Raw genomic sequence first — 12,987 nt, 5'->3', positions numbered from 1 at the left:
TCCTGACATATTATTGCTGGCAATATTTTATAAATACTTATCCACATTCAGTTAAGTTGGTATTCTCATTGTCTAATGCAAGCAGCAAGAGTTATTGTTGAAAGGATGCATGCTTGCTTGAACTGAAGAGTGAGATATTCCTACTCAATATGCTAGTTCTTCAAAGAATGAAAACAAGGATCTTCCTTGTATTTGGACTGGAGTCTTTCTTAACCTGTGCCTCTCTGAAGCAGGTTAATCTCTCCTGGTGTGTCTCATGGTTTGCAGCTATCTCCTCTGCAGCTGTATAGTACAAAAAGAAATAAAATATATATGAAAGCATAATGACTACCTGCATTGCCTGTCAAGATCATTAATTAATTAATGCCATATCATAGACAGGTTATGGGTTAGTATACTTACACAGCTGGGGGGTGTTTGCAGTCCTAGATTTAGTCTCTCACTGACTTAGAAGGTCTTGTTTACACTTCCTAAGGTCACTACAGTAGTGGCAACATTTTCCCTAGTGCATGGAATGCCTGTTGCATTGGAGGCAGCTTAGTTATTTCAAGCCTCAGCATTATACTAAAACCCAGTATGATCCCCCTGCAACAGCTTACAGCTGCAGCACTTTATGAGCAGTGACACAAATATCCTGGCTGGACTCCATAACACCCTGCATTTGTGCTCTAAATTTCGCAACATTCTCTCCCTTGTCAGCCATGTCTACAAATAATCAAGCTAACAAAATACGCCTGAATTGGCACCCAGTTCATATCTCATGGTTAACTGACTGGTTGTGCACAAATATATACAGCCTTGTCAGTTGCATTTACATAATAAAGCAGATGAAATCATTGGCAGAGACATTTATACTACTTACATCACATAGCAATAAAGGTGCCAAACATGGCATTCAGCTTTGTCATGTGTGATCCTTAATCTATTGACATATGTTCCAATGTTCAACAATGGAATATTTCATGGCATGGCTTTTCCTCCTTGCAGTTTGAAAGGTGAAAGAGGATTAATTGTTACATATTGTGATGTTGGGGCTTGCACAATATTAAAATATTGTTGTACCAGCTGGGGATCAAATCTATAGGATAAGGCATACAAAAACTGAAAGCTAGCTTATTAAATGTTATTGCCGAGGAGAACTACCTTTCAGCCATGGAAATTAGAATTATACTAATTGGAAATGAATGAAGATGCCTGTATGTGTGTGATTTTAATTAGTCTTGGGAATGCATTCCTATGTAAAAGCCATTATTCTGTTTATAAATATATTTCAGACAGATGCAGATGAATGAGCTGGGTAATACAAGTTTGGGTATGTTATATGCATATGCTTCACAAGACATAACTGATCTAAAAACATAGTTTGAATATGTGATGAATCGTGATGATTCTAACAAAATTATTGTGCCCACCATAGATATGCATGTAAATTTTATATTAAATGTCATCACTGTCAGGGTTGAGGAATTGGACAGTCATTAGTTTCAGGTTATATGTGAAACATTAATGATATATGATAAATAGAAAAGTTATTGTTTAATAATATAATTTTTCATTATTGTTACAGACTTAAAAATATTGGGACAAATGAGATTCTTACATCCATTGTAGAAGCATCTTTTACTTGGATTTGAACTATAAACCAGTGGTGTTCCTTATCTAAGCTTACTCCCCGTACACCTTGTGCCCCAGAGACTGGCATGTGAATAGTGGAATTTTTCCATTAAGTACTATCCAGAGTGCTGATGAAAGTGCACAGTTGCCAGACTAAACTAAATTCTTCACTTTTTTCCTTAGGTAGTGAACCATGTTTGCATTCTGCCAAGAGAACAAATGGAAATTAAAATGACTAAAACACAAAAATATATTACACATTTCAAATAACTGAAATTTCTTTTCTAAACAAGATTTGAACAATGTTTCATGTGCCTCCTTTGTCTGAATTCACTTCAGTTACACCTTGTGCTACAGACACATCTGTTGAGTACATTCTTTAAAATAAGCACTACCAATGGAGGGGAGGGCCCCACAATGATGCCAGGCATATTTGTGCTACATAAGGTAGCCTAAATTAAAATTTTCACTTCTTTCCTTAGGCTTTGGACCATGTTTGTGCACTGCTAAGTGGAGAGCAAATGCAAATTAAAATGAAAACAAATATATAAATAAAATTATATATTGTGAATGAGTGCAAAGTGATCTCTAACCAGGATTTGAGCAATGCTTCATGTGCCTTATTTCTCTAAATTCACATCAGTTACACCTTGTAGAATCATAGATTCATAGATTTTATGAGGCTAATGACCCTGGGGGGGGGGGGGGGTCTTTCTAAACTTAGCCAAGTTAAGAATAATGATGCCTTGTATCCAAATAGGACATTGAGGGCCAGGCATTTATAAGGTACCTCTGTCCAAAAGGGATACGGGTGCCAGGCCTGGTGAAAATTTTCCTTTCCTGTAAATTGTGCCACAGATATTGAACATCTGTCATGTGCATTCTCTGCAGTAAGTACTATCCATGTTGTGGAAGGCTGCACAATGGCACCAGTCATATTTGCTCTAAATATGAGAGTCTAAATTAATTTTTCACTTTTTCCTTAGAAAGTGAACCATTTTTGCATGCTGCTAAGCAGAGAGCAAATGGAAATTGTATTGGAAAAAATATATGATAGAGAAAAACCTGACCGTAAATTAAGTGTAAGCAATGGGTATATGTAGCAGTAACTACAGCAAGAATTGCATTCAAGTGACACATCCATCCTTCTCACTTGTCATTGCAATATCAGAAATGTGCTTTGTGGAACATGTTATCAGACATGTAGTTAATGACAAATAATGTAAAATTGGAGAGATAAAAGCTCACATGCTGTTAGCAATAAAAAATAAGAGTTGCTTTTTAAGCAACAACAAAATGGCATCACAAAATATTTTTAAATATGTATTCAAACCACCCTCTGTAAAATTATCAGTGAGGCATGCATCAGCTGTCTTTCACCTCTAAAGTTACTACATGCACACCTTGTGCCACAAAGTTACTTAAGAGGTGTATTTTCTTAACTGAGCACAAACCAGAGTGTTGACATCCATGCAATGTCACTGGGATGGTTTGCACTACATAAGGCAGTCTAAACTAAATGTTTCACTTTTTTCCTTAAGCCATTAAAGTGAATGTCATGCTGACGAGTGGCAAACATATGCTAAAGGAATATTTATCAGAATACTCAAATGACTCTTTTGGGAATAACAACTTGAAGACACATGAAAATATCACAATGTGTATGTAATAATAAGCACAGCTAGTACTTCATTACACTGAAACATTCAGCAATCTCACATCTCATTGCCAGATCAGTACTATCATGTATGTGTCACAATACCAGGACTTTATCTAATGTCATAAGAATGGAAAAGGGCACAGAGGAACAGAATATTTTTTTTCATTGTTGTCACAACACACACAATTAATACTAACATCATGTCAGATGACTTATCTGTCTGTTTAGTCAATACCAACCTTATTTGAGTTTCCCACATTAGTACATTCATACAATAAAATGAGTGCCAAGATTTATTATGAACTCTTTCAGTAAGATGATCTAGGAATAAGTTTTAATCCCTGCATCACCTGTACTATTTCTCCAAGCTCAATACCTCTACACATCATGCCACAGAGATAGGAGTTTGACAATTTGAACTTCTTCACCAAGTACTGTCCAGACTGCTGAGGAAAGCCCAACAATGTTAGCCTTCATTGTACTATTGATTTGCATCCAAATACAATGTGTCAGTTTTCACCTTGGGCAGTGAAAATCCATCCATTGCTATTGCACTCTGCCAGTCAATGGAGTGCAGTGACATACATTGTGCAAACCATAAAAGGAAAAAATGTTTATCAAATACTTTAAATGTACATTTCACATGTTTAAGCAACTTTATTATCTTGCACCAGGAACCTGTATGGATTTGAACACTTAAACAAGGGTAGTGACAGCAATAATTTAAGAGTATTTACCATAGTTGTCACAGAAAAAGGCATATATCAGCAAGGTGAAATAGCATTTAAATAGAATGATAATGTGACATTGTATCAAGTCACATTGAAAGTGTAACAGATAGGTTATAAAAGTTGTCCTTTTTCATTTGACAGTAAATGACTGGATGATTGAGATATTCCAACAAGTTAAGATACTCATGCACTCACACAGTAATAAACAAAGACTGCAAACACTGCAGGTATATTCCTTTATTTCTGTAAGGTATCTCATTCCCCCAACTATGCTTTCTTAAAACCAATTCTAGCTCTGTTTTATAGCATATGTTATCTTTATCAATGCTTAAGTACTCCCTACAGTATGAACATTTCTTATTAAAGGTAAGTAACTCTGGTCATTAAAGCCAGCATTTTAATGTTAAGGATGTCATTCTCCTAAATCACTCAAAGTACTTTCAGACTTTTTGTTAAGTCTCTTCTCCTTGAAGCACCTTCACTAAGTGTACATCAAAGAGGAGAGGCTATGAAACACTGATTGTTCCTGTAGTCAGAGTAATCACAGGCACCTGCAAGCCATTAGCAGGGAACATTTCTCAGTGTTCGTCCTTGCATCTAGGGTATGTGCATCCTTTTACCATGTTTGTATTCCCTACACTTAGTGCAGATTGTATTAAAGAATGCACATGATTTAACACCTCATTTGCATACTTACAGTGCTCACAGGACTGACTGCACACTCTATAAAGGTAATTGTGTAGCTAATAAACTTGTATTGTACTGAAAAGACTGTTTTGATCCAGAGAGCTTGATACTCCTAAACATACACTTTTCAGAGAATTATCTATTTTCTACACTGCTGTAGTGTCAAGGTATGTTGCGATTTCTTAAATAATGCTTTTAGTTTAATATTAAAAAGTGAATTGCACTGACTGCTGAAAAGCATTTTTTATCTTTATTGTTTTTTCTTTATCCCTTTCTTTTGCCATAGCCATGTCTACATTATAAAAAGTATGTTACAGAACACTATATAACCTATTTTTTAGTTCATATTTAATGTTTGCACAGTTGTTGTAGATGAGTGTTCTAACTTTGTACAAAGGCCTAGCATTTTACCTGTGTTAGCAGAAAAAAGAAAAATGTATTGTCTTTGAGAATTTCTACCTGACTGCCTTCCACTGCAGTGGAGATGGCAGTTATAATAGTTTTGCCTTACATTTTTAATGCTACATTTTAATTGCTATTGTTAATGCTGCAAAGTATTACACAGTTAAACCTGTGTTGTCTGCAATACAGAACTGTTATAGATAGCTGCTGATATTTGATATAGAAAATGTTATTTCTTTTGTGGGGGTGGGTCTGTTACAGGCAGCATTAACTTTTAAATTGCTGTGTACATGATGTATGCATGCAGTCACACATTACTGAACTCACAGACACTCTGTCTGTGTACTATATATGTAATTTTGTGCATCTTTTTTCTGTTTATTTCACACAGGTATATGGCACCCAAAAATGTACCCCATAAGCCACCAAACACTGATGCAGACAATGCGGTCATTATCCATGCCTTATGTCATCATGGAGCTTTTCTGTTAGACAGCAATAGAGGTGACCAGTCTTTCCTAGACAGGACATGATAGCAGATGGTCACATGACAGCAGATGGTCAATGACATGAATGCTTTTGGAGGGCAAGGGAAAACTTATTGCCAAATACAACACTGGATAAGTGATATGACAACCTCTGCCCACCATCGGGTATATGCAATTGCCTGGGAACAGGTGTCCATGGGGGATGCCCCTGCTACAGAACCACCACTAAATGAAAAAGAGGAGTTCTTGACTACTGTTAGAAATCCAGATAGTAGCTCGGCAGAGGATTCCCACACAATCTTTGACATTGGTGCATATATAGATGACAGACCCAGAGTGTCAAAAGCAGACCTTCCAGGTATGCAAAAGTGTCATTGTGATATCTTTATATGCATATAGCTTAGATGTCTGATATATATATATATATATATATATATATATATATATATATATATATATATATATAAGCACTTTACTATCTTGAAATACTGAAATCTTGAATTTCAGTATCTTGAGATGAAAGTGCCGAAAGTGAAGTTCAGCGAAACTACACTTGACTGAATCTGAAATGTCAAATCAGTGGTTGTGGTGGTGTGCTATGTGGGATTTGCTGTGTTTGTAAGGTGTGGTGTGCTGTGGGTATGGGTTGCCTGCTATTGTGGGATATATCTGGACATTCAGGTAAGTGTTTTTTTAAGGGTTTTGGGTAGGGATTTGAGTGTGAATATACTGAAAAGTTTTAGGTGTAGGTTGGGGTAGGTAGGTTAGAGTGTGAGTGTGCAAGTGTTGAGAGTGGTGGTGTTTCTACATATGTCATGTGTGTTTGTGCAAGGGGAATGTAGAGTGTGTAGTGGTGGGTTTAGTGTCTTTGTCTTTTTAATGCGACCTCGAAGTTAGTATATATAAGTAGCGGGGGCGGAGAGGGGTTGAGGGGGGCTCGCCCCCCTGTTTATATGTAAAGTAGGTGCATGTATTTGTGTTGTTGTGTTTGTGTGTGTTTTGTTGGTTTGTTGCAGTGTGGGCAGGAAGGTGTATGTATGTTTGTCTGTGTGGTCGAGGGTGTATTTAAAAGTCGCGATTTTGAATTTCATGCTTTTGGGGTTTTGATATTGTGAATGTTCATCTTTATAGTCTCAAGATACTGAAAGTCAAGATTTCAGTATTTCGGGATTATAAAGTGAATATATATATATATATATATATATATATATATATATATATATATATATATATATATATATAGACAGAAATAGAAGGAAAGACAGACAGAGAGATACAGAGAGAGAGACAGCAATAACTGTAAGTCAGACTACAGTCCTAGAGAAACAGTAGAGGGTGTTTTGAGGGTGGAATCTAACTGTTCACTACATTTTTGTATGAGAACATTTTTAATCTGCATTTGTAAAGAGGATTATTCTCTTTTCCTTGTTTCATTTGCATTGTGATAATTAGATTTCTTTCCTTTCCAATCCACGCATATAGTCACTTCAGGATTGTAGGGTGCCAGCCCCCTGCACAATGCAATTACACATTTGGTTATTGTTATTACTATATATAATGTAGATCCAGGTTTATATGAGAGTAAAGTTTGTGTTGTTTTAGCATCTGTTAAAGTTTAACATACCATTTGTATAAAGAAAATATGTGATAAATTTTCTTTTCTTTTTCTGTTTGTTGTGTTTATTGCATGTTATCAGAGGTGATCCTGAGAGTGGCACTCTAGAATTCCTTCAACCTGATGTCAGAGTATTGGTAAACTCTTATGATGATGGTGGTGATGAAGAGCTGCATTCTGAGGGTGCAGATGGTCAGTTTGACATTGAGGTTGTGGATCCCAAATACCCTCTACATATTTCAGATGCAGTCAGTATGTCTATGCATACTCATGACACAGAGACCTCTGCTATAAGACAGGTTGAGGGTGACACAGTTAATCAGACTAGTGTGGTTACTCTGGTTGCAGAGATGGTCACTTCTCCTAGTAGCCATTTTAAGGGGGGCGGTGTCACACAGGAGGGTTGGTAGAGGTGTTCAGAGGAGGCCTGCTATACACTTTCTTCCTGATTATGGTATGCCATTTTGTGCCACCAGATGTATGTGTAGCCTCATATTAGAGCCACAGACACATTCTACCAGGGTGCTGGAAGAGAGAGAGAGAGAGAGTGTGACTACTAAACATGCATTCTGATGTGAGTGACTCTCTGAACCATGTGGACAACTCATTGGACAGGATGAATGACACACTGGATTGGGCAGTGTCTGTGATGGAACATCTTTGGGGAAGGTTGGCATCCATGTGGCCCAAGGGCCACTACATCATTTGGTGTTAGTAGACATAGCCATGCAAGATCTCACTCCTGTCATGTCACTAGATCCATTACCTTATCAGTGATTGTGGTGACTACACCCATATGTGGTAGGTTATGGGGTTGTTGCCTTGGATATAGTTGTAATGAAAGCTTCTCCAGGAGACATCCCCCACATTCAGGTACCAACTCATCTTCTGGACAGGGCCTTGAAAGTAGGAATGCAACTCTTGGCAGATATGTTTCTTGTGATCAAGGATGAAAACACTGAACTGATTACTCTACATTGCACTGCTCACACCTGTCAGAGATGCCAGGCCATAGTACTAGCGCAGTGCTTGATCGTCTTCATGCAGACTCACACACAGGAAAAATAAAATTCACTTACCCATACCACCTCACACACTTCTAAGTTATTTAAACAGTACTGATGAGTGCTGTGAATCTGTTGTTACTGGCCTTGAACACTGTATACTGTGATGGATATATGTGCTTCTTACACACTCACTTCATTGGTGTTAACCTTGCCTTCCTAAACCCCCACACTGTGCAAATGCTGATGACTATGCCCTGCCCTTTGCATGTGTCTTTGTCACTTAGGGTCGCATATATGCCTGATGCACACAGTAGATAGCTAATGCTTACTTATTCCCAAGCTTGCACTTATCAATATGCGTTGCAGAAGAAAAGTTGGTTATTTCTTTTTCATACTCATTTGTGAATGACTGCTTCTATAATTGTTGAACAACATTGTATTTCAGTTAGTACTGTCATTGCAGCATTGGCAGCATTAGGTACTTCAGTCTTGCTTCTTGGTACACTGGAGCTGATGAGGATATAATTGACCTGTTCCATGTTTTATAGATGATAGTCAATTGAAATGATTGATGCACAGTATTGCTTGTAATACGTAATATAGCAAAAATCTGACAGAGGAGATATTACTGACATAATTATACGCCTCAGACAAAATGCTCTGCGTAGGGGTATATACATATTTCTATTTTAGAGTAATCAGTTCTACAACTTATTTTTATTTCTTTTCAGGTTCTGCACTTACCTTGTTATTAGTACTGATACAAAGTGTGTCTGTGGGTTTTCCCTGTCTGATGCTATGTGAACACAGCCATTACATGGTTAAGTAAAAAATGTTCTGTTTAAAAGGCCTCAGTTTTCTATTTGTATCTGTGTGGGATCTTAGGTTTTGAGCTAGGTAGCAAGTGTGTGTGCTATCCTTTGCCTCTTAGCCAAAGCCAGGGCATACTGTGCATGCTTCTGTCTGCCAGCACCATCTGCAGCTGGTGGTCCTCCCTCAGACTCCTCATCTGTATCTGCTGCTGCTACTGGCCCAGCCTGTGGTCCATGAAACTGTGGTCCAGCTCCTTGCTGTCCTTGTTGAAGCTGATTCCAGAATATGTTATTGTGTAACATGGCAGAGACTGCAAGTATTTTGGCAGAGGTGCCTGGGTTGTACTGCAGTGCAGCACCTGATGTGTCTAGACAATAGAACCATGATTTCAGAAATTCATACACTCACTATGATATTCCTACTTTGAATGTGGGCATTGTTGTATCTTTGCTTATTGGGGATGTGTGGGTTTCTCAACTGCAATCCACACTAGATGACCTTGAGGAATGTCAGTTCTAGCAAACACGGTGTGCATCTCACAAGTGCGCCAAATGTGTAAGTTGTGGAAACTGCCTAGGTTACCTGCACAGACATTGTAGATGATCCCTTGGGCATTACAGATAGACAGCTTATAGTGTGGCAACCATTTTCGTTGATGTTCCTCCTTCCCTGTACCCCAGGTGGGTCTTTAATTTATATGGGTGCAACCTATATCCCCCAACATTCAGGGAAGTGTGTTACTGCACAGAATTCCTGCTTGGTTCTTGCTCATTTTCATGGGAAACAGATATTCTCCCTTGCATGCAGTAGCATTGCATTTAAAAACTGATGTAATATTCTTGATGCCTGCTACACCCCTAATGTATCCCTTGTGGGTCTCTAGAATGTACCAGTAACTAGCATGCATAATGCTAAACATAATTTTGTTTCCACTGTGATGGGTTCTCCATGATTTCCCTGTGGTTTGAGATGGGGACTGCAGATGTTGCATATTTACACCATTGTTTCCCTGGCTACCCTGTATCTCTCCACAGTTTCTGTGTCATGCAGTCCATGATATGTCAAGTAGAGTCTAAACAGTCTTCTTCTTCTTCTTCTAGCCTGAGGTCTGTCAGGAGCAGCAGCAACCTGATTTATAGCCAGTTGCACATACAGTATAATAATAGCAGCATTAACTCCTAGCATGTTTTTTTCTAAGTGCAATCATGCTGCATTCCATAGAGTTTTGGTGTACAAAGCAAAAACCTTCACTGAATGTACATGATTGCTTTATATCTTATAGTTTCCTGAATAACCCTGCCATGTTAGATTGGTTAATTAGCATGTACTTTGGGTCTTTATGGTTTCATTAGCATACTTTGCTGTGTCCCTTTGTTTGACATCTCTACATGTCATGTAAAGCTGCTTAATGTATATCAAATAACGGAATATTGTGTAGCTATTAATGAATCCAGCCCACTGTTTTCTTGAAGGTGAAGCAGATATACATCTTATGTGCTAAACTTAGCTTTTGTAGCATTTGAGAAGGTCATTGTCCCCATCTCTCTAAATATAACAGATAAGATTCAGAAAAAAAATTATGTGCTTTGTTGAACCTGATTGCTGTTGCACAAGTGAAAATGACTGCTCTTAACTAAGACAGTAGGGACTACATTAGCAACTTGCATTTCAATCCAACTTTGCAGTATGCAATTTATGCACAAGGGTGTTTTTATTTGAGAAAAGTTGCCAAATTAAACCACACATATGGCTCAGAGGTACATATCAAGATACATAGTAAACCTGAATGGCTTATCTGTGCACACAGTTTAACAGAAGAAGTACTTATGTAGTTACTTCCTGGGATTCCATAACCTTTTTTTCCCCATGCAGGAACAGTGTAGCCACTCCTGCACAGAATATGGCCACCGAGCGATCCACTAAACTACTGTTTGCCTGCCTACTCTGCTCTTGCACAGAAACCAGTGCAGAATGCTAATTACCTCATTTTCTGGTGAAAGACATGCAAATGAAGTGACTTACTGATTCAGCAAGCAGGCAGGTATCCGTGCAAGAACAGTGTTATTTGCAGAAATGTATTCGGTTACTAACCAAATACATTTCTGCAAATAACAAAATGGAGGCATGACATCTCCCAAAAAAGCATGTATAATAGTCTTTAGGCATGCCAATGACCATAGAAAGTGCTTCATTTTTATAAAATTCAAAGTCTTTATGGGCAATCTCAGACATTTAAGCATAGGGCAGTGGCTCGCAAACGAGATTGTGCCAAAAATAAAAAAAAAAGTGAAAACTCAATTTTAAGGGAAATCTGCATTTTGTCATTATAGTCTATGGCATGCAGAATCAAAACAATACCAGGGAACAGTGGTTGTAAAGGGGAAAGGCTCTCTGTTAGTGCAGTAACTATAGACTAAGGCAGTGGAGTATGTAAATGAGGGGAAATTTACTGAATTACAAAAATCTTCTAAGTGCCAAACTGCACCTAACCGTGTAGGTGCAATAGCACAATCATGTAACTAGGAGGAGCAACATACATGAAAAGGGGGAGTGTCAGGCATGGTGTAAGCACATTGGAGCTCCATGGTCCCCAGATAAGCTTAGCCAAGCACAGCTAATCAAGGGGGTGTGTCTGAAGCTGTATTGCCTTATGCCATGAAATGAAGAGTGTGTTTATGTCCAGGAAGGGCCATTTCTTCATGTTTACATTAGCTAAACATGTATGTGAGGCACACACCAGGTCTAAAACAACAACAATAAAAAAAAAAAAAAAAAAAAAACAGAAATAGAGGACTGTTTACATTTGGGCACTGGGTTTGTGAGGGGCGCCTCAGGATTAAAAGGGAAGGAAATGAGAAGGGAAAAAAGGAAAATAGCAGAATAAAAGCAATCAAGAGCAAATTACATAGCTAGCAGGTGGAATGCATCACAGTGAGCCAATCATACAAGCAGCATCTGCAGCACAACAGTATAAACTATGGAAACACCTTACAGTCTATTTTCCCCCACAAACTCTGCACCATTGATGCGAGAGAATTTTAACTGGAAATGTTTTAGGGGCTGCCATTGCTTTGATCCATCAGTATGTGCTAGAGGCTGAGGGCAGAGAGGAGGATAATGCTGACAACTGCCACAGACCGAGGAGGAGGAGAAAAGTGTTCAGACCCAGAGTAACTTACCAGGGGCTACATGATCTGGAGATAGTAGAGCGCTACAGGGTGGACAGAGACATACTTCAGCAAATCACCAAGCTGTGCCAGCCTCAACTCAGATCTAGAGCCAACAGAGGGGAACCCATCCCAGTGGATACCAAGGTATATGTAGCTTTAAGAATTCTAGCTATGGGTACTTTCCAAAGACTTACTGGGGACATCATGGGGGTTTCACAGGCATCTACATCCAGGGTACTCCACCATTTCCTGGATGCCATGCTACCACATGCCAGTGAGCACATTTACTTCCCCAATACCCACGAGGAGAGGACCAGCAATATGCATCTCTTCCATCATACAGCAGAATACCTGGAGGTACTGGGTGCCATATACTGCATGCATGTCCACATCAAAGGTACATATGGGTATATAAGTATGTGTATATGTTTGTAAGAAGAAGTACTTTGATAAGTTTCCCACCCAGTGTCCTACTTTATCAGTCCTGCTGATGTAATTCCCCTTATCGGCCACTTTGGTCAGTTATCAGCCCAGTAGGCTCTGTAGTGGGTGCAATACCTGCATAACACTATAGTACAAATCACTAGATAGGCTGAGATTCTAATCTCAATTCTGGCAAGTAAGTGTGTCTGTTTGTGTGTGAGAATCATATCCTGTGTGGGTTGTGTACTTCCCATCACCCTACTTTAGCAGTCCTACTGATGTCAGTCACCTTTACAGATAGCTTTAAGGAGCTGTCAGCTCTATAAGCTCTGTGGTACTTGTGATAACTGTGCACTACTATACTGCAACAAACTAGT

The sequence above is a fragment of the Protopterus annectens genome, chromosome 9.part0 (genome assembly GCF_019279795.1).
Source record: "Protopterus annectens isolate FY-2018-M chromosome 9.part0, PAN1.0, whole genome shotgun sequence".
Classification (NCBI taxonomy): domain Eukaryota; kingdom Metazoa; phylum Chordata; order Ceratodontiformes; family Protopteridae; genus Protopterus; species Protopterus annectens.
This window is presented reverse-complemented; position numbering follows the sequence as displayed.